Source organism: Palaemon carinicauda, chromosome 23 (genome assembly GCF_036898095.1).
Source record: "Palaemon carinicauda isolate YSFRI2023 chromosome 23, ASM3689809v2, whole genome shotgun sequence".
Lineage (NCBI taxonomy): Eukaryota > Metazoa > Arthropoda > Malacostraca > Decapoda > Palaemonidae > Palaemon > Palaemon carinicauda.
The window spans coordinates 78,897,016-78,924,607 of NC_090747.1; the positions used below are offsets into that span (position 1 = coordinate 78,897,016).

Below are 27,592 nucleotides of genomic sequence, written 5' to 3' on the forward strand. Positions count from 1 at the left end.
CTATATGCATTTTATTTCACGATTCTTCAGACATTACAATGCTCAAATATGAATTATCTTAATATTCTTTTCAGAGTAGAAAAATACACACATTTGTACACATAATTAAGACTTCAAATCATAAAAAAAATATACTACTACCAAACATGTTAAAGTCACTTGATATGTGGATAAAACCAACAGAAGTTGAAATTACAATTAACAAAAAAACAAATAATAGAATGGTCAACAAGCACTCAAGTAAACAATATAAGCCAAAAAGCTATTGAATAACATTTGAGTTTGTACGGACACTTTATACTGTGTAAAATAAAAGGATCCAATTTATATATATCCCTGGAGATAAATTAAAATTCTTATCCTTACTTTCAAATATACATGCTGCTTCAAGGACAATTCTCTTTATACAAGTGTTTTTTAACAATTTGTTTGTTGCCAAGCTACTGGATAATTACATATAATGTGTACATATATGGCATTGCTTTTGTTATTTGTTGTACTGTACTTAATATTCAAAATTTGTTTTTATAATGATTTCCCAGATTGTCCGATTTAAAAATGTCCAAATCTACATGGTATATTATGAACTGTACCTTCATTACTGTCAGGTGTGTTACATATTAAGATTTCTGCCAATTAATCCGATAATAAAATGTCGTATTAATCCCAAGCAATCTAAGTGCGGAGCCATTATAGATTCAAAATTAGGATGGTAGGGTACGGACAGAATACATTTGCAGTCCCGAATAAATTGACGAAGAATTTAGAAATACATACATACATATACAGAGGCACTTCCCCCAATTTTGGGGGGTAGCCGACATCAACAAAGAAACAAAAACAAAAAGGGGACCTCTACTCTCTACGTTCCTCCCAGCCTAACAAGGGACTCAACCGAGTTCAGCTGGTACTGCTAGGGTGTCACAGCCCACCCTCCCACATTATCCACCACAGATGAAGCTTCATAATGCTGAATCCCCTACTGCTGCTACCTCCGCGGTCATCTAAGGCATCGGAGGCAGCAGCAGGGCCTACCAGAACTGAGTCACAATCGCTCGCCATTCATTCCTATTTCTAGCACGCTCTCTTGCCTCACTCACATCTATCCTCCTATCACCCAGAGCTTCCTTTACTCCATCCATCCACCCAAACCTTGGCCTTCCTCTCGTACTTCTCCCACCAACTCTTGCATTCATCACCTTCTTTAGCAGACAGCCATTTTCCATTCTTTCAACATGGCCAAACCACCTCAACACATTCATATCCACTCTAGCTGCTAACTCATTTCTTACACCCGTTCTCACCCTCACCACTTCGTTCCTAACCCTATCTACTCGAGATACACCAGCCATACTCCTTAGACACTACATCTCAAACACATTCAACTTCTGTCTCTCCATCACTTTCATTCCCACAACTCCGATCCATACATCACAGTTGGTACAATCACTTTCTCATATAGAACTCTTTACATTCATGCCCAACCCTCTATTTTTTACTACCTTAACTACCCCCAACACTTTGCAACCTTCATTCACTCTCTGACGTACATCTGCTTCCACTCCACCATTTGCCGCAACAACAGACCCCAAGTACTTAAACTGATCCACCTCCTCAAGCAACTCTCCATTCAACATGACATTCAACCTTGCACCACCTTCCCTTCTTGTACATCTCATAACCTTACGCCCCGTCCACACGAGCGATCTTTGCTCGGTAAACTTTGCTTCTTTGCGAGCTAAGCCTGTCGAACGCATTTATGCTCTTATCCAAACGACGGTGGTTGGGTAGTGAAAGACTGGCAGTGAGTGGGCCGTGGCCGTCTAGGGTACTGCAGGTGTGACAGGAACTCCACTGTCCCGTGACGTAATTTTTCTGCTATTCTATACTGTTTACGTGAAGTGAATATAGTTGTTTGTAAAAGGATAAGGGCAAGGTGTAATTTATATACTTAAATTATATTGAGGCACAGACATATGTGTATGAAGACGTTTGAGAAAGTCAACAAGTAGATAAAGCACGTAGCAACAAATAACCCTGAAACATTCATCGTCAACGAAATTATAACAATATCATGAAAAAACAAACAAAATAGTAAGCAGCACAGATATTTTAAGGAAATGAGTTCAATAAATAATATAAAACTGAGAAAGATAATTTATTATTAAGATATATGTAATAATACAGTACACTGCATAAGTTGCAATTTAGAGCTTTTATTTAATTTCTTTGTTTATAAGATTTACCTTAATTAGGAGTATTGATAATTTATAAGCAGTGCATATATATATATATATATATATATATATATATATATATATATATATATATATATATATATATATATATATATATATATATATATATATATATATATATGCAAAAGCAGATGTATATATTTGAAAGTGACGGCATGTCATTAGTGTGACAGCTTTATCCCTTTATTGGAAGACGAATTTCCGTCAGGGAAAACCCTTGCCAGGCAAAGCCTTGATACTTCGCTAAACATCAGGGAAGCCGTGTGAAGCTTTGATCGCGGTTTCTCCATTCCTGACGTCACACCGAGCAAAGCTTACCAAGCAGTGCTCGCTCGTGTGGACGGGGCCTTACTCTTACCCACATTAACTCTCAACTTCCTTCTCTCACACACACTTCCAAATTCTGTCACTAATCGTCCAAGCTTCTCTTCTGTGTCTGCAACCAGTACAGTATCATCCGCAAACAAAAACTGATTTACCTCCCATTCATGGTCATTCTCGTCCAAGCACTCGACCATTCACCTCTCTCACCACTCCAACATACAAGTTAAACAACCACAGCGACATCACACATACCTGTCTCAGCCCCACTCTCACCGGAAACCAATCACTCACTTCATTTCCTATCCTTACACATGCTTTACTACCTTTGCAGAAACTTTTCACCGCTTGCAACAACCTTCCACCAACTCCATATAACCTCATCACATTCCACATTGCTTCCCTATCAACTCTATCATACGCTTTCTCAAGATCCATAAACGCAACATACACCACCTTACCTTTTGCTAAATATTTCTCGCATATCTGCCTAACTGTAAAAATCTGATTCATACAACCCCTACCTCTTCTAAAACCACCCTGTATTTCTAAGATTGCATTCTCTGTTTTATCCTTGATCCTATTAATCATTACTCAACCATACACTTTTCCAACTACACTCAACAAACTAACACCTCTTGAATTACAACACTCATGCACATCTCCCTTACCCTTATATAGTGGTACAATACATGCACAAACCCAATCTACTGGTACCATTGACAACACAAAACACACATTAAACAATCTCACCAACCATTCAAGTACAGTCACACCCCCTTCCTTCAACATCTCAGCTCTCACACCATCCATACCAGATGCTTTTCCTACTCTCGTTTCATCTAGTGCTCTCCTCACTTCATCTATTGTAATCTCTCTCTCATTCTCATCTCCCATCACTGGTACCTCAACACCTGCAACAGCAATTATATCTGCCTCCCTATTATCCTCAACATTCAGTAACCTTTCAAAATATTCTGCCCACCTTTTCCTTGCCTCATCTCCTTTTAACAACCTTCCATTTCCATCTTTCACTGTCTCTTCAATTCTTGAGCCAGCCTTCCTTACTCTCTTCACTTCTTTCCAAAACTTCTTCTTATTCTCTTCATATGAATGACCCAATCCCTGACCCCACCTCAGGTCAGCTGCCCTCTTTGCCTTACGTACCTTGCGCTTTACTTCCACATTTTTCTCTATATTTTTCATACTTCTCTATACTATTACTCTGCAGCCATTCTTCAAAAACCCTCTTTTTCTCTTCCACTTTTACCTTCACTCCTCCATTCCACCATTCACTGCCCTTCCTCATGCTGCCTCCAACAACCTTCTTTTCACACACATCACTTGCAATCCCAACAAAATTTTCTTTTACTAACTTCCACTCCTCCTCTAAATTGCCAGTTTCTCTTACTTTCACTTCGTCATATATCATTTTCAACCTTTCCTGATATTTACTTTTTACCCCCCGTTTTATTAGCTCTTGAACCCTCACTACCTCCCTTTTACATCCACCTACTCTATTCCCCCATTCTTTTGCTACAACTAATTTTCCTTCCACCAAAAAATGATCAGACATACCGTTAGCCATACCCCTAAACACGTGCACGTCTTTCAATCTTCCAAACATTCTTTTAGTTATCAACACAAAATCCATTAATGCCCTTTCTACTACTCTTCCATTTGCAACTCTTACCCATGTATACTTATTTTTATCTTTCTTTTTGAAAAAGCTATTACTTATCATCATCTCTTGCTCAACACATATCTACCAGTCTCTCACCACTCTCATTGTCACCTGGTACGCCATAGTTCCCAAAGACACCTTCTACCTCTCCAGCGCCCACTCTAGCATTTAAGTCACCCATGACAACTACATAATTCCTTCTACCCAGTCCTTCTACACACCTAGTTAATTCATTCCAGAACTCATTCTGCTCTTCTTCACCTTTCTCACTACCTGGCCCATACGCACTGACAAACGCCCAACATTCCATACCCAACCTAACCCTTACCCACATTAACCTAGATGATATCTCCTTCCATTCCATTACTTTACCTGTCATCCATTCACTCAGCAATAAAGCCACACCCTCTCTCGCTCTTCCCCTTTCAATCCCAGACACTCTACCAGACATTTCACCAAACATCACTTCACACTTTCCTTTTATCTTCGTCTCACACAAGGCCAATACATCCATCCTTCTATTCCTAAACATACTTCCAATTTCACATCTTTTACTCTATCGTACTACATCCACGCACATTCAAACACCCCAAAACTAGAGTGCGGGGAGCAGTCACTCTCCCCCAGCTTCATCTCTTTGTCGATGTCTCACAGGATGTAGATACAGGAGAGGAGGTTCCTAGCCCCCTCGTCCCATCCCTTTTAGTCGTCACTTACGACACGCAGGGATAACGTTGGCGCTATTCTTGTTTTTATGCCCATAATTTTAGCAAATAAGACAGACAAAAACTTTGACACTTGCAGGAAATACTTCATTAGCCCAAAAGGAATAAGTTGAAACCAAATTTCTGTCCCTACCATACCATCCTAATTTTGAATTGATAATCGCTCCACTTAGATGGCTTGGGATTAATACAACATTTTATCGGAATACTATTGGCAGAACTCCAAATTTGTAACACACCTGACAGTAATGGAGGTATAGTTTATAAGATAACATGTAGATGTGGACATTTTTATATTGCACAATCTGGGAAATCATTAGATAAACTAATTTTAAATCCTAAGTATATAAGAATAAGTAACAAAGGTAATGCCATTTGTGTACATAATATATGTAATTATCCAGTAGCTTGGAAACATTCACATTTGTTAAAAAAAAAAAATGATTTTATAGAGAAATGTCATTGAAGCACCATGCATATTTTACAGTAAGAATAAGAATTTCAATTCATCTCCGGGCATATATAAATTAGATCCTTTCATTTTACACAGTATAAAGTGTCGGTACAAACTCAAAAATGTTATTCAATAGTGTTTTGGCTCGATTTGTTTACTTAAGTGCTTGTTGAATGTTTCATTACCTGTTTTCCTATTAATTGTAATTTCATTTTTTATTGGTTTTATCCACATGTGAAGTGATTTTTGCCTGTTGGGTAGTAATAGTATATTTATATTTTTTGGGGGGATTTGAAGCCTTCGCTGTATCTACAAACATGTGTATTTATTCTTTTCATAATAGGCGCTCCAAGAAGAGGTCCAGTGGTGGACAAAACTGTAGAGCATTTCTACATATACACATCTTTCAATTTTCCTAACGTGGACTACCATACAGTAATGTACATTTATTAGTTATTGGAGGATCTCATTTCTCAATTCAAGTCATAATATTTATCTAAAAATTGTTAATAATAAAATATTTTGAATATTATATGCAACTGGCTTTAAGCACTTGATAACTACTTAGTTACCACTTTCAATACACATCCTAATTATACAATTTTTTTTTTATTCGCAAAGCCAATTTTACCTATAAAACAAATTTTGGTAGGGTTGAAATATGCAATCTACACTTGTATTCCAATTGAAAACTTCTACCCTACATTAAACTCTAAAAATATAGGTAATTTTAAAAGTACTAACCTTTAAATTACTCATAAAAGTTATGTTGAAAAGAAATCTAGAATACATTCACAAAATGGATTCAATAAAAAATTTTTTCTTTTAACTTCCCTTTGTCCTAGTAACTGATGACAACCCAATTATTTTACTCATCTGAAGCAGTGTCATAGTTGCAATTCCTAATCACTTAAGTTTAGCCTACACATAAGCACCAGCTATACCCAAGCCTTCCTTTCATTAGGTACAACTATTCCTTTGAACCTTTCAGGAACAATCTAAAAGTTTTACATTAAACCCACTCTTAGAACATCTATAAGAAATTTTCTGTGAATGTTCATTTAAAACTACTTCACCGATATTTCCTTCTCCAAAAGACTACCATAAATAAAATTACTATAACTGTCATAACACTTTTACATGTAACTTAGTTGGTGAAATGCTCCAAAAAGGCTATATTCAAGACCTAAGAATATCCAGCAGTTAATTGCATCTTTTGCATAGAGACTAAGCAAATCTTAAACCAAGTAGAGAAAATATTTTATCCACTTAATGATAACATTGTTATTTTGTTTCGAAAAATTCCCATTCACGAGATTGAAGAAAAATAAATAGGATATTCTATTGCAAACAAGCAGTTGGAATGTTATATATGACTATAATAATTACTAAAATACTGAGATTTTGGAAAAATTTAATTTAATGAAAATTATTAAATATTTTATGAAGTTTTCAGATAAGTTATACACCCCTTGGAAATTTTTTTTTCAAAACAATATAAACAATTTAAAATATGGATATAACCTTAATTTGTTATTGCATTTTGGCTAACTATACAAACCAGTCCTTTACATAGGAAAGAGCACAGTGAAGTTGAAGTACACATCGGTTAAACCTTTTCTAATGAATTGTAACCAATCGACCAGTAGTGCAGATGCACTGGCCTCAACTTGCTCACTGACAAACCACTTTGATTTCAGCAGGGACTTCCCAGGAAATTGGTGATGGCAGGAAAGTATGAATCTTTAAAGGGCTCAGGATTGTATAATTAGGAAAAATACAAATTAATTCTGAATTTGTCATACGTTTTGGTACGTACTGTATGCAAAGCTTTGTCCTTTACATACTCCTACTTCAGTGGGAGAAAATCCCCATCCCTTGGGATGCCAAACCCCATGTGCTGTGACGGGGACATGTTAAGGATCCTTAAAACTATGCATCAGTAATTCACATTACAGTACCAGCAGATCCAAGGTTCTTGCAACAAAGGATAATACAAAACAGTACCAGTAGATCCAAGGCCTTGCAACAAGGGTAGTACAATACAGTGCCAGCAGATCCAATGCCCTTGTAACAAAGGTAGTGAAGAGAATGCGAGCGTTGTAACACTAGGCACAGTCATGGTATATAAATGGTTTGTCTGAATAACCCATGTGACATATATACAGTATAATGATGGGTTAACCTGGTTATAACATTCCCTCTTGTAATGAGCATGGGGAATAACTACTATAAGGTCGGAGAAAAGTTAGTTACAAGCCAAGTGGGGCTTACCTGCAGACAAATCGGATCAAACCGACATGGTTTTTGATACTATATCCCAAGAGAGGGGGAGCGATGAAGTAAAAGAAATTGACACTCATTTTTCACTTTCACCAGTGTCACATGTAACCTGTCCTTGATCTGCTGCTAATGGTCCTGAGAGAAGAGCTAAAGTAGCTATACCACCTGCTAAGCAGCTACAACAGATCCTATCGAGATTGTCTCTAACAGGTAATGAGCAGTAAAGGTTGTCTTGACATCTCCAGATGCCCGCTTGAATGAAACACCTGTGCCATAAGTATCTTTCTTAATGCTAAGGTCGTACTGTTTCCCCTAATCTGACAAGCTCTGCAAAACTCTAGTCCCCCTAGCAGAGGAAGGTTATGAGGGCATAAGGGTGCACTCAATGACCTCACTCATCCAGGAAGAGATTGTAATACCAGTTGCCTTCTACTTTAAAATATTTTGAAGGCGAACAAATTGTGTGTGTACGCTTGAAATAGCAAGTCTACGCTCTAACAGGACACAAAAGCAACTAATCAGGATCACTGGTTACCTATTTAAGGCTCAAGACCTGCAAAACATACCTGGAATGAGGTACGACAGATTCTGAGTTTTAGTAATGAAAAAAGGGACAAAGGAAGAGACCTGCCTCCATCTCCTGGAATTATCGAATTAAAGGGAAGGACCATGCAACTCTCAGACTCGCTTGCTTAGCAGATGCAAGAGCAAGTATAAGACTTTCCGTATGTTGCCAACCTCAACAGTATGTATGGGACATTCTTTAGGGGCTGTTGAACATAGATCACATCCCTGGGTAGCAGTCTCACTTCTTAACCGAATACAGGTCTGTTCTAAGCTCAGTTTGAGCATAGAGTTCCACTGAGGAAACAACTCCTTTCAGCCTAGAGACATGGTTCAATTCTCAACAATAGGTTTTCACCACAGTTTTTCCTCCCAGAGATACATATAGTAAATATTTGGCTATCAAGGATATAGATGTTCAAACGGGAAAAACATCCTTTTTAAGACGTCAACCACAAAAGATGACCCACTTGGCTTGATACATGGAGGGGGATGACTTTTGGAGGTATCCAGACTTCTGAAGTACGCCCTTTTACGAAAATCCCCTCTCTGAAGATGATGGGTAGCCTTCAAGAGTAGTGAAGCTGAAGGGATTTCACCAAGCTGGAAACTATCTGAGCATGTAGTTGGCATAACAGGTAAGGGAGGGGAGGCCATATCAATAAGAAGGTCCAGGTACTAATCTGCTTGTGGCAACTCCAGCACCATAATCGTCATGTGCGACTCGAACCATGTTGAAAAAACTTTATTAGGAAGAATGGCATAAAAGCATACACGTTGAGGCTCTTCCAAGGATGTTGGAAAGCATCCTCTAATGCTCCTCCTGGGACTGGTGAGCTATAAAGCACAAGCTTTTGATTTAGAGGTAACAAACTGGTCGATTGTCAGGGAACTCAACAATGTCATGATCTTGTTTGCTATCTGAGGATGCAAAGACCATTTGGAGCCATCTATATACATCCCCTTGCTCAATTTTTCTGCTAGAATGTTCCTTCTGCCCGTAATGAAGTGGCCTGTTAAGCCAATCACATTGATCTCTGCCCATTCCAAAAATTTCAACTGCTAGCTGGTAAAGCTGGAGCGAAACAGTATTCCTTTCATTGTTTACCTATGGTGTCATCATCAACACCGAGTGATCTGTCAATAGAAGGGAAAAGTTTTGGGGCCAAAAAAAGAATTAAGAGAGAATTTAGAGTAGTATAGTACAAGTTAAAAGACTATTAATTGTAGAAATAGTATTATTAAAAAGGGTGGATATATAGAGAATATTGTGAGGAAAACATAAGAGACTTATAGCAAGTAGACAGGCAATATGCTGATTAGTGAAGAAAAGAGTTGTTTGTGCAAGGTATTATTAAGGAGATTGTTGTAGTAGTAGTCAGCTAAATGGATTCATGGTGTTTGAACTATATTGGTGGTGAGGGCACCTCATCTCTCTTGGTTCATGTGTATCTAGTGTTGGAATTGTTTTTGTTGATTAGCTGACATCAGATAAAGAAGGAAATATAAAGAAGCTACATACAGTAAAAATTGTAAATCTATCAGTGATAGAAGTGAGGTTAGACATAAACTTAGGCTAGGATATTGACAGTGTTTGTTGTCAGAATTCTTTGGTTAGGCTAGTGCTGTGAGAGGCAATAGAGCTGGAGGAAGGAACATCCTAGGTTTAATGGTAAACAGTCACAATACAGAGGTTGTAAAGGTCAGATATAGGATTAGTAGGTAGTATGTGGGGATGATGTTAAATACAGGTATAAAGATTAGATAGAGTTTGAAAGGAAAGGTTTAAGAAGTGACAGAAGACTAAAAATTGAAAGCAGCAGACGGTTCAAAGGATATATCAAAGAAATCAGAGGTATTTCTAAAGGACACAATAATGGATAACTATGGGAAGATGACGTACAGTACTTTAAAATAGAGAGAATCTGGCAAAAAGATGACATTTAATAATAATCAGATATGAGAATACACCTTCAGAATGCAGTAAGGGTATAAGAAAAAGTTTGAGGGAGAGGCTAAAGGTTTTCAAGTTTTGAACAGGTAAATTTTGCCAAGAGTCAAAATCAGACGGTGTTGACTGCATGTGGACAAGGTAAACTTGAGTATGATTTGGTGTCCTAAATATTGAAAAGAATATTTGAAGGATTAGGGAACAAATATGATAGGTAGGGTTCTGAAAACATGAATATGGGTAGAGGCAGAGAGGGGTACAGGAATGGGGTAGAGCTAGGTGGATATGAGAGAGGTGGAAGAAATTCAATAAATAGTGTGCTATTACGTATAGCACACTATTTATTGAATTCAGAATGGCATTGGGCTAGAAATTGTCCACAAAAAAATAAATCCGAAGCAAATTGTAATGAAAATAAGACTGGTAATATGAGAAATAAGTACAAGTTTAAACAAGTTAGAGAAAATTTGTAATAGAAATTCAAGAAATGTGAACTCTTGGGGAGAAGTTGATGCTATTTTAGATACAGAATGTAAATAAACTGTGTGGTGAATTATGACTAGGTAGGGTTGTTGTTGGTTTAAGCCGAGGAGAGTTGAAAAGAATGAACACCAAAGAGGAATGAAACATTGTCTAAGTTTGGTGAATTATCATATAAGATAAAGGTGTAATGGAAATTCCAGTTTTGTTAAAAAGAAATTTTATTTACAGAAATTTTGCAGGGTGACATACCATGGTTAATAGGAAAGAAAACAATGAGTATGATGGGTATGAGGATAGATATAAAGAAAAAATCGTAGAAATAGAAGCATTAGGTGGAATAAGAATCAATTCTGAAGAGTAAAAAGAATTAATGTTGGAGGGATGGAATGGACTAAGTAACAAAAATATTTTAGCAGCAACTATGAAGTTGCACTTACAGTTTGGACATGGAAATGGGGAGAGGATTTAGAGGTTAACAGAGGAGGCCAAGTGAAGTGATGGTTTAGGTGGAGGAGAAAAGGAAGTAGATAGGAGGCAAATATTAAGTATAAAAGGAATCCATGGAAACCTTCCATTGGATTTTCTTAGAATAGAACATTTAATGAGGTTTTGTCTTTAGATGTAGGAGATAAAAGAAAGCAAGTTCTTAGTTTCGTTGATACAGCCACCAGATATTGTCTGGCATACAGGATTAATGACATAGGGCCAGAAACTATTATAAGAATGGTAATTAATGGGTGGTTCTCATTTTTTGGAGCACCATGCAAAATACTTTATGCTAATGGTGTTTTAAAATTAAAAAATGAGAACACTTATTGAAATGGGAAATATAAAATTGTTGGCTACAGCAGCAAAATCACCATAGATATAAATTGTGTGAGAAAAGTTGGAATCCTTAAAAGGACGTCTGAGGAAAAAGAAATGAGAAAGATGAGAGTTGTCCAAAAGCTTTGAAATAAGTGGCATGTGCAAGAAACTATTTAATAAATAATGGAGGATTTTTGCCTAATCAGCTAGTTAACGATAGAAATCCCGCATTACCAGATTTAGCAGGGGAAGAGACTTCAAATCCAGCGAGTAAATATATAAGTATGAAAGGGGTAGTAATGGATACATTGAATGCAGTACACAAGGCTGGAGAGGGTTTCATTAAAAAAAAGTCATGCAGCAAACAAAATTGCTTTAAAAAAAAAAAAAAGAAAGAAAGAGAGAGAGAGAGAGAGAGAGAGAGAGAGAGAGAGAGAGAGAGAGAGAGAGAGAGAGAGAGAGAGAGAGAGAGAGAGAGAGAGAGTTTTCACTGTAAAAGAACAGAAAAAAAAACTTGAGAGGTTAATGGAAATAGGGACAACAGTATGAATGATGTAGGTGTACTAGAGAATGATGTAACAAATGTACAGGAGCCGTGATTACTGGGAATAAGAGGGAAGATAGAGATATGATGAGAAAGAGGAGAAGATGTAAGCGAGGAAGGCTTGAGAGAAAAATTACCCAAATATAGTAAATATTTATTTAAATTTTGTTGCTGTTCTTAAAACAACTGATGTTTTCCTTGTTTCCTTTCCTCACTGGGCAGTTTTCCCTTTTGGAGCCCCTGGGCTTATAGCATCCTGCTTTTCCAACTAGGGTTGCAGCTTGGCAAATAATAAAAATAATAATTGAGCAAAGGGAACAGGGTTAGAGGAATAAATAAAGATGCTGGTCTGATGGAAGAATGGACATTATCAAGTTTGACTTAAAAGATCTAGTAAATACTGAAGAGATGCATACAATGTACAGGATTCTTCTACTGGTGACAAAGATAAACCCGAGATCACATGAATATTGAAGAAAATGGAGATGGAGTTTTTTTTTTTTATGAGAATCAACATGTGTTACAGGCTAAGAGAAGGAGTTAGAGTTGGAGAGAAAACAATGTATATGAGGTGGGAGATAGGCTACTTGGCAAAAAGCTATATCCACAAGGTGAATACTCACCGAGAAATTAAAAGTAGATGAAATATGTAAGACCAGGTTGGTTGCTAGAGGCTTTTTCAAAAATTCCAGACTGGGGAAAAAGATACTCCTACTTATAATGCAGAACTTTTAAACTGTGCTTGACAATCATCCAGTTAAAAAAAATTTAATTGTTACACGATAGATGTGAAAACAGCATATTTGCAAGGTGATCAAATACAGAGGGATGTATATTTGAAACCACCAGTTGAAGGATAAGCAAGATTTATGGAACTCGAAGAAGACGGTCATTGGGTTGAAGGCAGCTGCAAAAGCATGATATTGTAAGGTAGCGCATGTAGTGAAATAACTTGGGGGGGGGGGGGGGGGGAGAATAAGTAAACTGTTGCCAAATATATTTTATTGGAGGAAAGACAATAAATTGGTGGGTGTCATTCTCTTATGTGGATGACTTGTTATGGGGGAAATAAATGGCTCATGGAAGACAATTGGAAGGCTAAGAGAGAAACAAAGTGGGTGAACAAAAAAGTAAGTTTTAAGTACATATGAGTAATGATAGAGCAAAATGAGAGGCTATGTATCAATCAATGGAAATATATCAACTCTGTAAAGAAACCAGAAGCTAGACAGTATGTTGGTAACATAATACAGAGTCAGAAGGAACTAACGTACAGGTCCATGGCTGGACAGCTTAATTAGACATCTTTTCATACAATGCCAGAAATATTGTATGGCATTTATGAATTAAATAAGGCATTGAAGGAAGTTACAACACAGGATATGAAAAAAATTATAGCAAGAGTTTAAAAGTATAACAAGAGAGGTGATATTAGATGAATTCCAAGAGAATATCTCTTGGGAAGTGTATGGAGATGTATCCTTTGGAATTGTCAAGATGAGCATACGCAATTGGGTCATATATCTTTGACAGATGGCAGATGTCCTATATGCTGGAAGTCTCGAAAATCAAGAAGGGTAGCAAAATCAACTATTGAGGCAGAAGCATTAAGCATGGGAGAGGTGACAAAAGGTTTAATATTCATTATGTTATGGGAAGAATTAGTGGGAGCAAATATTAAAGGCAACAGTGAAAACAGCAGACAGTAGAACACTAATGACAGCCATTAAACAAAGTACGGGAGTTGGTCATAAAAGACTAAAGATATAGATTGTAGCTATAAGGAAAACTACTATAGAATCTGGAGAAATACAAGAGGTACAGTACAATGGATACCAGGAAAGAAACAAATAGCTAATGTAAAGTACTTACCAAGGCAGGAGTCTGAGGAAAATATCAAGGCATATGTGGAATAGAGATATCAAGGAGAGTGAGGGGGTACGGTTGTAAAGAGACTAATGTTGGCGGGAGATAGGAGGGGAGAAGAGAGAAATGTATGATTAGTTAAGAGGATAAATTTTGATAATTTATTATCAGTAAGAGCATTTACAATAGTACAGTATGATAGTTGAAAGCTTGAGTGTAGAAGTACAGTATTATTAGAAAATATGTATATAGATAAATTGAGATTGTGAGAAACATTAGGAGATTTTTTTATAATAAACAAATATCCAATATAGCAAATAATAAGATGATTTCAGTTGTTTACGAGACATTAGATCACATGGTGTTGTTAGTAAAGGAGATTGTCAGTAAAGTAGTCAGCTGATTGGATTCATGGTGATTGAACTATATTGAAAGTGGGCACGCTCACCTGTCTCTATAGGTTCGTCTGTATCTAGTGTTGGAATTGTTTTTGTGTTGCTAAGCCGACATTAGATGTTGCAGGTGTGGCCCGCACCCTTCTTTCGATGCATCTATGAACAATTTCAGTTGTCTAGTCACAACATGACGTCTCGTCTAGGCTGTTCCCCTACAGGGACCAACACCAGGAGGGTTCGATACCCTAAAACTAATCTTGCTTCTGTGTCAACTCAATGGAGCACACATTTGGTAGATCGCTTCCTAAGAATGTTAAGTGGCCTAGCAACCTTTGATACCGACGTGCTTGTAAAAGGGAAACACTGCCTCCTGTAGGTGTCAGGCGATCCTGTGAGGGGAACTCTCCTGTGGATTGTGTTGGTGTCCAATTTGAGCTATGTGAAGTCTACACCTGGGCAAATAACGGACTTCTTTCAGCGATACAATGTGAAAGCCTGTCTTAGTGAAAGAGAAGGGTCTTCTTTGAGTCCGTAAATCGTATAGGTATCCTAACAGACTAATCCTGTTGGTATGAGTACATGCTAATACTGGAGTGAAAAGATGGGTGAAGACTTTAGGTGCTATTGAGACCAAAGCAAAGAAATCTGAACTGGTACATCCTGTTTTCTATGACCAATCAAATGTACTTCCTGGAGGACGGATGGACTAAGATTTGGAAGTATGCATCCTTCAAGTGGGTTGCATCACGAAGTCCAAAGGTCTGATGCAGGAGTGTGACCGAGGTCTCCTCTTAAATGGAGTCAACAGAACAAATTTGTTCAGTGCCAATAACTCTATGACTGGTCTTCAGCCTCCACATGCTTTCTCAACAAGTCAAATGAAAAAGCATGTGGACCCATTGTAAATCTCTTGGAGAGCATCCTTCTCTACCATGGTATGGACTAGATCCTTCGTCGATCCCCGACGACATGACGATTTTGTTGGTGGTCCATTGTAATTGCAACTGTTTCCAAATATGTGCAGGTACCAATTTGCCTGTCCAGATTCTTTGGATCTGCGGGTACAAGGCTAAACCTATGCTCGCACATGGGCTAAACGACCAAACCTGTAATCCAGTTTTGGGAGAGGATGCCCGAAGGCTACGTGACATATAAAGGTGTCCCCTTTAAGGAAAAATTAGCACCACCTTCCTGATGAGACAGACTTAGATCTAGAGGGCCTCAGAGCTGTCATGAAGCTTCAACTTTTTATGGGTTCCCACAGGAGTAATATGCACCGTACAGTAACGCTACTTCTGTACCTAGAGAAATAGGCTGATCTGCTGCCAAATGGCGTGAAGACCAAGGTGGTATATTTAAAGGGGGAACTTTGAAAATTTTCAGGAGAAATAACCAGTAAGGTGGAAGAAAAATCTCCTTGATCTACAATATCCAATATAAAAAGCAAATCCCTGAACTGAGCAGACTCATCTGGAAGATGAAGATTGTTAGGTTTTACATAAGCATGTAATATAAAAGTAACCTGCAAAGTATTTTGCTCTAGCTGGAAATGGGTCAATGCAAAAGGGTCAGCATCACTGTGAGTGAGGTCAGGCCCACTCATACTCTACAAAATCAATGTTCTGACAATTTGGGCTATTATTCTTAGTTACCAGTCTTGTTGAGAAGGAAAGATCATGTGTCACAAGAGAAGGCTTCCAATTTTTGCTCTCAACAGAGGAAGAAACAGAAGAGGAATGGTCTCTCTTAGACTTCTAACGGCAAGCACTATACCTTACCCACTGGGAGTGCGGCCACTCTTTGCAAAACCCACAAAGATATGGTGCATCTCTTACAATGATACCCAGAACACAAAGGATGGGTATCATCCTTCCCCCAACTCATAAGGTGCCATATGGACGCTTTCATGGCCGGGGCAGGTTCTCATATAACCTTGAGTCACACTTAATCACTAAGCACACTGTAATAATAGAAACTACGAAAAAGCACAAATCACAAACCACAGCGTGGTGCACGTTCGCAGATGATGTCTGCTTGAGAGGAGACCAGGAGTGCAGTGAGGTTAGTGTCATAACTCCACAGCTCCTTCCCAGCGTGGGTGGGATAACTGGCAACGATATATTGTTACCAGAATCCCACATCTTTTAAGCAGGTAAAGAAGAAACCCATATAAATGATGATGAGTTTGTATTTACAGGAACAATCAAGTACTTCAGTCAGCAGGAATGTCTGTTCTCACCAATTGCTGAAATCAAACTCAGTTGTCAGTGAGCAAGCAGGGGGGGAGGCTTCCCCACTACTGGCAGATTGTTTACACCGAGTTGTAAAAGATTTAACTACCATGTACTCTAGCTTTGCTGGTCTCTCTCTGTAAAGGATGAGGATTTACATACTCCCTTCACAAAATTATTCTATTCATGACTGACTGCTTCATGTTACACAAGATACATTGATTAGTTGCTCCAAAAGTATGCAAACCTATTTAATAAATAAAAAGATATCTACATAGCATACCTGGTTCTTTTGTTTAACTGAAATATATAAAATTAGAGTGCCAAACTTCTTTGTTCAACAGCCACTATTGTAAACATATCTCCTTATAAAATTTTCAAGAAAATAGGCCTTCTATAAATTCAATATTGTGTAAAAGATTCAATGACAGTATCGAAAGTCAGATGAAATGGTAAACAAAGATGAAATGATGTTCACAGCTAAAATAATTACAGTAGGTTATATTCACATGCAATTAATCTATAAAATATTAGAGAATTCGGTCACACATGAGATAACTTGTTTACGGTACCTTATACAATTATAAAAAGGATATAACTAGAAGTATGTTTAAGAGGTTCAGAGGAAATTGGCATGTGATTTACCTGATAGTTAATGCAAATTGAAAACATTATAGCAACTTTCTAAGGAAGAGATCCTTCATTTACATTTGTTTTTTATCTTAATTGGTTTTTAATGTTAAATTTCCTTACTAAAAAAATGCAATAATACACTACCTACAACAATTAAAGATAACTATCTTAAGCCGTAGCAGGAATCCATTATCATTCAGTTAACAGTATTCGTAGTTGGCAACTAAACAAATTGTACTTGTTTATCAAATAACAATTAGGAAACTGCAATTTGGATTTTAATTAGAGTACAGTAAAATAAATTAATATTCATCTGGACCCAATTTTCAAGTTAAACTTTAGGCGTTTAGAATTGAATAGAAAAAATAACATCAGGTGTATCTTATTATCGTAAAGATGTATAGAATTAAAAATCTATCAAAAATTAGCTTCATATGCACTGACTTTGTAAAAATTAAGAGCTTATCATATACTTGCTTCTAGACAGAGTAAAAGTTAATAGCTTTAATAATCAAATTCACAGCTTCCACAAAAAGAGACAATTTAAAAAATCTTGTAACATGACTAAAAATTTATGAGTGATCTTCTTCAGTTAGTGATTACTCTTGAAACGTAATATAAATGGAGTGATCATTGTAACACACAACCCCCTAAAATCTCTACAATTCTGGTCAGATGAGTATTTCAAGATATTAATGGAACTGTAATATTTCTCATAATGGTATTTCCAATACTCCAGAAAAGTATAATAGACTTCCCACTTTAGTTGAGATGATTTGCTGGTGCTCCTTTTGAAGTTGAGAAACATTCTGTATTCTTTTCTATAGTAAATCCCACTTTATCTGCTGCTGATCATCTTGATGTCAATATACAGACTATTTAGTTTAACTTCCTGGTTTGAGAAGGAACTATATATCACTACTATTTTGAGGATTCCAGTCTGAAAAATTAATAAAAGATCTTAATTATACACGTCTTATTGAAATACTTTACTGCACACTTCAATATGAAGGCTACCATTTTAGTAAAACATTCAGTATAGTAAAACTATAAAATATAAATTATTCTCAAGTAATAAATATAGCCTAACAGTGAAAATAATGACAAACTAGACCTGTCCCTGACATTTATAATAGCATATCACTACTGAAAGTATATCTTGTTAACAGGGAACTTCCTAAATGTTAACAAGGAAATACTTAACAACCTAATAAATGGTTTTTGACATCCACTGACTAACAGCAGCTCCCCTAATCCTTCCATTTTTTCACGACATATTCAATAAACCATAATTCCCTAGATACAACATTCTACCTTACACCACAGAAGAAACCTGGTCAAACAAACTCAAAACATTTATAATAAAGGTATTTATAGATTCAGAGCAAAACTAGGATTTACAGACAAACAGTTTCAGGTGTAGAATATAATTCATTATTCAAGTGTGTAGTGCTGGGCAAATTTTGACCCACAGTATGCAAGTGTACAGTATTGTGCAAATTAATAATTATTGTAGCGTTTTCACCCTTTTGAAAACAAAGCCAACTTGAAACTTACTAAATTTATCAAGCAAATTTATCATTCACTGACTGCATGGTAATAATTGTGACCTTACCGATGCTTCCAGACAATATGATATACTTTTATGATCGAGAAACTTTGGTTTCTCAAATGACACTCGGCTCCTTATTCCAAGTTTCAAGAAAATTTTGAAAAGGGATTCCATTCCTAGGGCAAAAGGAATAGGAGTGTATATTCATAGTACCCTGCATCTTGTAAGTCCTATTATAAATGTAGATGTCATGATATTCAGGCCATTAAAGTTTGTGGCAGGAATAACTGTTCAATCAATTGAAATACATACTTGGAAGGATTCTATCTTTGATTGTCTTTGCATAATGGTTAAAATAAAGGAAGATGATAGAAAGGCATCTTTTATACCTATTGGTGATTTCAACACTAACACAGAGTAGTTAAACGGCTTCTTCTTCTGATCGCAATGGCTCAAGAGCTTTGGTCTTTGCCTCTGAACCAGGCTGCAAGCAAATAAATGAAGCTACTCATAGGTCTGGCAACTGATTGGACGTAGTAAACACAGACTTCCTTGGTATTATAACAATTATGATTGCTTCTCCATTTGGGACATCTGATCATGGCTTGATTTTGTTATCAATTCGGATTCAGCAGCATGTGTATGATGTGTCACAATCATGTATGACAAATAAAATCTCAAACAAACTAGTCACTTTTACATTTGAATGTCATAAAAGTATAAAGGGTTGAGTCTGTTGTTCCCTTGAATGAGAATCTGGTCAAAATAATTGATAGGTGTATCCGTTGTGATGTGTCAAAATACAAAGTGAAAGAGAAACACTGGTTCAATGATGATTGCAGACATGCCTAAAAGGTGAAGCAGGAAGCTTATCTTTGAAAAGGATAACAGATATGATTTCACTTAGAATAACTATACTTAGCTAGGAGCTGGTCCTCAGTTTATGCTTCACCTGAAAAGGAATAAAATTTGCCCTTAAAAGAAACCCTTTCAGGTACAACCAAGGAACATAGGTGGTGGGGTACCTTTAAATCTGCACTCTTTAGTTTAAACATACAGTTCCTCCTTTACTTAAATCAGATGGCTTTGTCTCTAACTGTTCAAAGGAAAAGGAAACTCTTTAAGCTGTGTTCAACAGAAAGCTGTGCAATGAGTCTCTTCCTCATGTTTGTATTCCTGAGGCTAAGTCAACTAGTTTAGCTTTTGGGTCTCATGAAACTAAACACTCTCTTGATCAGTGGTGGCTTGTGGCTAAAATTAGTGGGGGTGCAGCATTAGAAAATTTCCTCTAATATTGTGTAAAAGCCCACACAGGTATCAGATAATCTATTCAGAAACTTGATAAATCCAAAAAGAACAAAATCAAACCATTTCTGCTTACTATAACTTAAATTGCTAGTGTTCAAGCTTGATCCATTCATTTAAAATTGAAATCCATTCTTCTTGTTTTAATTAGCGTGAAGATATCAATTTTTTCCTTGATCTCTAGATGACAACCAAGGGAATTTTTCTCCACATGTTGGGCACCAAAGTGACAGTCAAAAAGGGGTCTTTCACATCCTTGCAGCAATTGCTTATCTAGTGAAGATCTCCCCCATGAGATAACCCCCTCTGAGGGTCTTGCCTCAATCAAAGCATGCATGTACCTTTAGGTAAATTATGGCGACTTTTTACTGCTCAGTTGAGTGCCTGCAAATTGTCAGTCAAACAGGCAAGTAGGGGTATTACATAACTGGAGACTGCCCTCTGCTGCTGTGTGTGTCAATGTACTTTCTCATACCATGCAACAATCAGGAGTGTGTGTAGCATGGGATAGAGCAAGTGCACAGGATCATGCACAGACATCTCATACCATGCAACAATCAGGAGTGTGTGTAGCATGGGATAGAGCAAGTGCACAGGATCATGCACAGACATCTCATACCATGCAACAATCAGGAGTGTGTGTAGCATGGGATAGAGCGAGTGCACAGGATCATGCACAGACGATGAGTGCACTCAATCAGGAGCACGCATGAGGGTGATTGAGACTACAGAAAAGATTAACATGATGAGTGTGCACGTTATCAGGGTATTCAGGCTAACACATCAGTATGCGTACAGTGTTCCAAACATGTAATGGCCCTTTTATTTGCCATCAGAAGTGCTTCTTCACATACATCTCTATTTTCATATTTGCAGGGTGTGCAGGGATTAGCAAATCAAAAGTGGAGGGTAAGGTTAATTAAACTAGTTTAGTTGTTGTAGTTTGGGGTCAGTTTCTTTCCTTCCTTGTTCTTGTCAGTAATTTCATGGTCAGGATGAGGAGGGTGGATCACAATTAGAATTAGGCGAGGAAGATACCAGCTGGACATAACCCGGACTTGGAGCAATTTAGACTTCAAGGGGATGCTCTTCAAGCCCACATAAGGCCAGTGTCTCCTTATGGACATTTACTTAGTGTTGTTGTCAGCTTAGGTCAGATGCAAATTATCACGCAAAGAGCGAGGAATAGCTGCCTCTTCTGGGTAACCAGCTGCCACCATTTCCCTCATAGGTACCCTGGTGGAAGATCAGAATTATCTTTCTTTGTCACCACCCCAGGGGAGGGTAATTAAGATCATATGAATACTTTCTAGATTTCGAGGATGACCCTGAATGTCTACGGTTCTGCTTCCGGTTCTTGCTGCACATCACTCAATGCACCGACGATCAATGCTTACTCTCATTGCAGGGGGAAAGACTGCGAACAGTCATGGCCCATGCTACAGGCACACAAAGAATGGAGATCTAAATGGGGGGAACCCCATTAGGGCTCCTCACTTATGCCCACTAGTGGTCTCTCCAATACACTCGTACACTTTCACTTTGTAAAGAGAAAGAAGAAAAACTGCTAAACATGACAAATTCGGAGATAATTTGTATTTTTCCTAACTATACAAACCTTAGCTATTTAATATGGGTTATCATTTTCGGCGTAGCTGATATGATGAGCCATAAAAATTTTAACGAGGGTTTACTACCCCCATCGCTAGTTAGCAGGGGGTAGGGAGGGGTAGCTTGCTTACCCCCCCCCCACCCACACCTGTGCGCTGAGCTCACTTTGCTTAGAGGTAAGACTTCACGGGGGACAGGGCTGGCGGGCAAGTTTGATTAAATAGCTAAGGTTTGTATAGTTAGGAAAAATACAAATCATCTCCGAATTTGTCATTTGTTCCACAACTGAAATACAAACCACGCTATTTAATATGGGTGACAACCCTTAGGATGGGTGGAAAAGTCCCAGCCATATTGGCTTTTAGCTTTGCCCGGGGACTCATTATCTGAGTGTGTCAGCACTCGACAATAAAGTGTCCCTGCACCTTGCTATGCAAGGGCTGCGGCCTACATAAGCTGTGTGTGAAGGATTGTGTGTGACTCGTCCTAGGAAGTTGACCTGAAGCTCTTTAGATGGAAAACTTTAGGCTAGGACTTTCCCAATACCACCTCGTCAGGGTATGGGGACGTGACAGTATTAACTTAATACTAGGAACACAAGGAAACATGGTTTACCCGCAATGGTTTGAAGTCCGCTGTGCAGAGAACCCAGGATGCTGCTTTCCCCACGAGAAGGGAGGATGAAGAAAAGAATATGGGCCAGACTTAACTTTTCCTTCATGCAGATTAAAACAGGGTAACAATGACCTCAACCCTCTGCTACTTGTCCATTCAGGAGCCTGAGGTTTAAACCAGCTGTTGTGCAGCCACCACAGAGCCGATAGAGAACGTAACGAGCCTCCTGTGGGTCACGTCTTGCAGGTAGTGGGCTGTGAAGGTCGTCTGACGCTTTCACACTCCCGCTTGAAGAACCTGCGTCACTGAGAAGTTCTTCTTGAAGGCCAGGGGCGTAGCTACGCCCCTGACATCATGCGCTCTTAAGGCGACATGACGGAGGAGGGTCAGGATTCAGGGACAGATGGATCGCCCTACGAATATGCCGAGATGGTATTCTTGGTGACCCTCCTCTTTGTTCTCCCAGTGCTCACAAACAAAGCTTGCACTTGGGGACAAATGCAGTCGTTCTTTGAGAAATAACCTCAGACTCCTTACTGGACACAGCACGGGAAGGTCTGGGTCATCTGTTACAGAACGAAGACTCGAAATCCGGAAAGATTTGAATCGAGGATCCGGCACTCCCGGATTCTGTGTCTTAGCCACAACTCAGAGACGAATATAAACGTTACCTTCCCTCATCCCCTTGCATGGGCGACGTCAACGAGAGACCATGAAGTTCACTAACTCGCTTGGCCGAGGCCAATGCTAGTAGGAACACCGCCTTCCAAGTTAGGTGGCGAGCTGAAGCCTGGCGAAATGGTTCGTAGGGAGGTCTCTTGAGAGGCCTGAGAACTCGAACCATATATCATAGAGGAGGTCTCACTTCCGACTGAGGGCAGGTAAGATCATATCTTCGTCTGATTAGGGAGAGTTCCAGCGAGGGAGAAATATCCACTCTTTTGAGCCTGAAGGCTAGACTTGAGCCTGAGTGATAGCCTTTCATTGCTGAGACTGAAAGGCGCATCTTCCCGCAAATATACGATGATACGAAGAACTCCGCTATTGCTGGAATAGTGGTATCGAGTGGAGATACCCCTTCATGACTCCAACCACAGAAACTCGCCACTTTGCCTGGTAGACCCCTGCAGATGATCTACACAGGTGTCCAGACATCGCGTTTGCAACTCGTTGCGACAATCCTCTCTTAGGGAGGAGATGCTGGATAGTCTCCAGACTTGAAGTCGAAGCGAAGCTACGGCTTTGTGAAAGATGTTGGCATGTGGGTGGTTGAGTAGCTCGTGTCGGAGGGAGTTCTCTCAGAAGTTCCGTTAGGAATTGCGGAAGGTCCGGAAACCATTCCGCGTGATGAGCCATAAAAGGGTCATCGAGAGATTGACCAATATTCTGGTCTTGTTGAGCATCCTCCTCTTCAGGCAGAACGGGGGAAAAGCGTCACGTCGGTGCTGTCCCACCGTTGTTGGAAGGCATCCTGCCAGAGTGCCTTGGGATCTGGGACTGGGGGGCAATACAGCGGAAGCTTGAAGGTCAGCGCTGTAGCGAACCGATCCCCAGTCGGGTAACCCCACAAAGTCAGGACTTTGTTGGCTACTGGATGATCCGAGGACCACCCGGTACTCATTATGAGAAGCTCTGCTTCGACCGTTGGCTAGCACATTCTCCTTGTCTGGAATGAAGCGAGCCGATAGAGGAATCGAGTGGACTTCGGTCTATCTCAGTATCGCTACTGAGAGATGGGATAGTTGCTTTGAAAAGGTACCTCCTTGCTTGTTGATGTAAGCCACTACTGTGGTTTAGTAGCTCTTCACACCACAGAGTGAGCCGCCAGGTCCTTGTTGGAACTGTTGAAGGGCCAGGAAGACGGTCTTCACCTCTAGCAGATTTATATGGAGGCGGAGGCACCTTTCCAATTCTGACCACAGGCCTGAGGTCCTGTGATACAGAACGTGCCACCCCCCCTTCCTTTGTTGTGTCCGAAAACAGCATCCAAACCGGAGAAAGGAACGAGAAGACCCATTTTCCTTCGTAGGTTCTCGCCTGTCACCCACCACTGGCGATTAGTCCGTTGCGCTGGATCCATAGGGATCATGGTGTCCGGGGAATCGTAGTCTTGATTCCACTAGGACCTGAGTTGCCCCTGGAGAGACCTCATCCTGAGGCGACCGTAGAGAACTAGACGATCCAAGGATGAAAGGTGACCGAGGAGACGTAACCACGGTTGGGTTGGAAGCTCTCCTCGTCTGAGGAAAGGGCTTGCGACTCTTCTCAGCCTTGTTATCCTGTTGTCTGATGGAAAGGCGTTATGGAGATTGGTGTCTATAATCATGCCTAGGTGAACCAGTCATTGATTGGGCAGCAGAGCGGACTTCTCGAGACTTACCATGATCCTTAGATCCTGGCAAAGTCGTAGAAGTGTGTCTCGGTGTCAGAGGGAATGACTCAGAGTCTGCTAGGATCACGAAGTCATCCAGATAAAGGAGGAGACGGAAGCCGATCCTGAGTGCCCATGATGAAACTAGGGTGAACCGTCCAGTGAATCCGTGGAGACCGAAACACGGCACCCTGAACTGGTACTCCCTGTTGTCTATGCTGAATCCCAAGTACTTCCTTGAAGACGGATGGACTGGGAACTGGAAGTACACGGCCTTCAGGTCCAGAATACACAACTCTTCTTGCGGTTCACTGACTGACTGTGTCTGCGGTCTCCATGCTGACCGAAGTATGTTTTAATCTGGACTTCTGCCCACAGAGTTCGCCCCCTTGCTGATCCCAAGGCAAGGGTATTAAATGACACCGGATTCGTCCTCAGGGGAAGTAGAGATATTGTGAACTGGACGCGATATCCCTGACTGATTACGGAACTCATGCAGGAAACCGCCCTGAGTTGTTGCAACCTGTCTGCGCAACCTTGTAGATATTCCGCCACTGGCGGACGTGCAGGGAAACTGCCAATCCTAGCGTTTGCAGCCTCGGTTGCTCCTTCTAGGATTCTTCCCTCCCCTGGAGGACTTCTTGCCTTTCTTGTCCTTGACCAGAAAGGGCTTAGTCCCCACTGTCTTAGCTTCCTTTGATTTGGTAGGACGTGGCTGCTGAGGTGCTGGTTTATAGGGCTTGAATATCAAAGCCCTATATAAGTGGGTCTCGGAGACTTCCTACACCTCTCCGCCGCCTACTTCACTTCCTTAGGCTCAAACAGGTTCGTTCCCATACTGAAAGAATGTCTGAGCCTGAAGATTTGATGCTAAAGGACTCCCGGTATTTCCTTGGAGTTCTTGACTCCCTCCAAGGAGGGATGCATGACTCCAGCCACGACGGAGGCAGGCTCTTCTCCACCTTTATTCGAGAAGCTATCGCGCGAGGTAGGGTTTCCCTCAATGGGGAACGTCTCACCTCCCGTGACTCTCCTGAGGGCGAGAAAACTTCGTCTGAAGGTGAGGGAGAAAAGTCTGAGGGGGGGAGAATCCCTGCTTCGAAGACTTACAAGGAGACAGCTACGTCCTAGAAGTTACCTCATCGGAACTTCTCTTTTTCTCTTCGGGAGAGTGGTTGCAGCCAAGGATTTGTGGCTCCACTCAGAGAGGACAGCTTGAAAGCCTGTGCTACTGCTCTGATTAGAGTCCAAAACCAGGCTGCCGGCCGACAGTTGCGCTGTCAGACACTTCCTCTGGAGGGGAAATCGCCTATAAAGCGCTGTCAGACACTTCCTCTGGAGGGGAAATCGCCTATAAAAAGATAAGGACGGCATGTCCCTGGACCTTTTTGGAACCTTCCCCCCTACCGACAAGCACGCTGTTCTGTGTGGGGGTGTGTGGGTGGGGGGTGTGTGGGTGGGGGGATAGGGGGGTGGGGGTTTGGTGGGGGTTTGGTGGGGGGGGGCAATTGCACCCTTACCGCGTGTTGTCCGGCAGCCTCGCGCGGGGGAGGGTATTGGCAACTGCGCTAGGGAGCGCGCTGGGAAATACCCGAGGGTCGCGCGCGAGAGACCGTTGAAATGCTCACGCGCGGGTGAGACTTCATAGGGTGCGCAGAAATCAGATTGACGTGCAGGATCAGAATGAAGAGCCTGTGCAGACCAGAATGTTAGCACGCGTGCGCCTACGAGATTGTTGGCGCTTGAGCGCGTAAGAAGATCAACAGCGCCTAAGATCGATGGCGCTTAAAGATCGTCGGCTCTTGCACGCTTAAAGATCGTCGGCTCTTGCGCGCTTAAAGATCGTCGGCTCTTGCGAGCGTAAAACGATCGTCGCCGCTTGCGCGCGTAAGAAGATCGTCGGCGCGGGAAACCATCGGTGCCCGCGCGCGGACGATCGTCGCCGCTTGCGCGCGTAAGAAGATCGTCGGCGCGGGAAACCATCGGTGCCCGCGCGCAGACGATCGTCGGCGCTTACACGCGTAGGAATCATCAGCTCTTGGCGGGAAAGAAGATCGTCTGCCAAGAAGATCGCCGGCGCTTGCGCGGGTAAGAAGATCGTCGGCGCTTGCGCGGGTAAGAAGATCGTCAGCGCTCGCGCGCGAAAGAATATCGTTGGCACTGGCGCGTGTAAGAAGATTGTCGGCGCTTGCGCGCGTAAGAAGATCGTCAGTGCTTGTGCGTGAAAGAAGATCATCAGCGCGCGCACTTGCGCGCTAGGATGAAGGGTCAGCTGACAGGACGATCAGGAACTGGAATGTGTCCTTAAAAAGGGCGGGCATCCCACGATGAGGACCGTAAGCAGGTCTGTTTCAGAGACCAGAGCCAAAGTCCTTCGTTGTAGTGCAAGGTTGATCTGGTAGATCGGTAGGTCAGCTGGCAGGACGATCAACACCGGAAGTTCTGCTTGATACTCCGAGGAAGGGTCTCTATGAGAGACCTCTCCCGCGAACGGGAGAGGTGCCCTTCGTAGAAGAGACTAGGAGACACTCACAGGCTGAAGCACTGGTGAGCGCCTGTGCGCTATCTCAATAAACTCCAACGATGTGCGCTGATGCACAGATGAACGTTGGCGCACAATCCCTGGAACAGGATGTCTCTGGATGGTAGTCTCCGGAACAGCAGGAACAGCAGGCGAGTGCTTGCACGCAATTGCGCACAGGAGAACGTTAGCGCGCAGGGGATACCTGGCGCTTAAGGGACTTACTCACAATGTGAGAAAGCCCCTTTTGCCCCGAAGGGACCGTTGCCCGTTGGATAACGGGGTCCCAAAGCGTCAGCAGCCAGGGACGGAGACGGCAGGTCAGCAAGTCAAGGAGATGGCGAACCATTCTGCGGAGAGGTTCCGAACAGCAGGTTGGTCTAATCAGGAACAATCCTCCGAAGAGGAGTCTCTATGA

The 27,592-nt window shown here is 40.7% G+C and overlaps 1 long non-coding RNA gene across 2 annotated transcripts in view; it reads right to left on the reverse strand.

Annotated features, from left to right (window-relative positions):
• Nucleotides 1-17,171: 17,171 nt before the first annotated feature.
• The window catches only part of LOC137616970 (uncharacterized), a 65,834-nt gene continuing 55,413 nt past the window's right edge, over nucleotides 17,172-27,592 (reverse strand). For both annotated transcript variants that reach the window (XR_011039534.1, XR_011039533.1), the window contains one exon: nucleotides 17,172-18,139. This is a non-coding gene — a long non-coding RNA (uncharacterized lncRNA). The remainder of the gene's footprint in view (nucleotides 18,140-27,592) is intronic.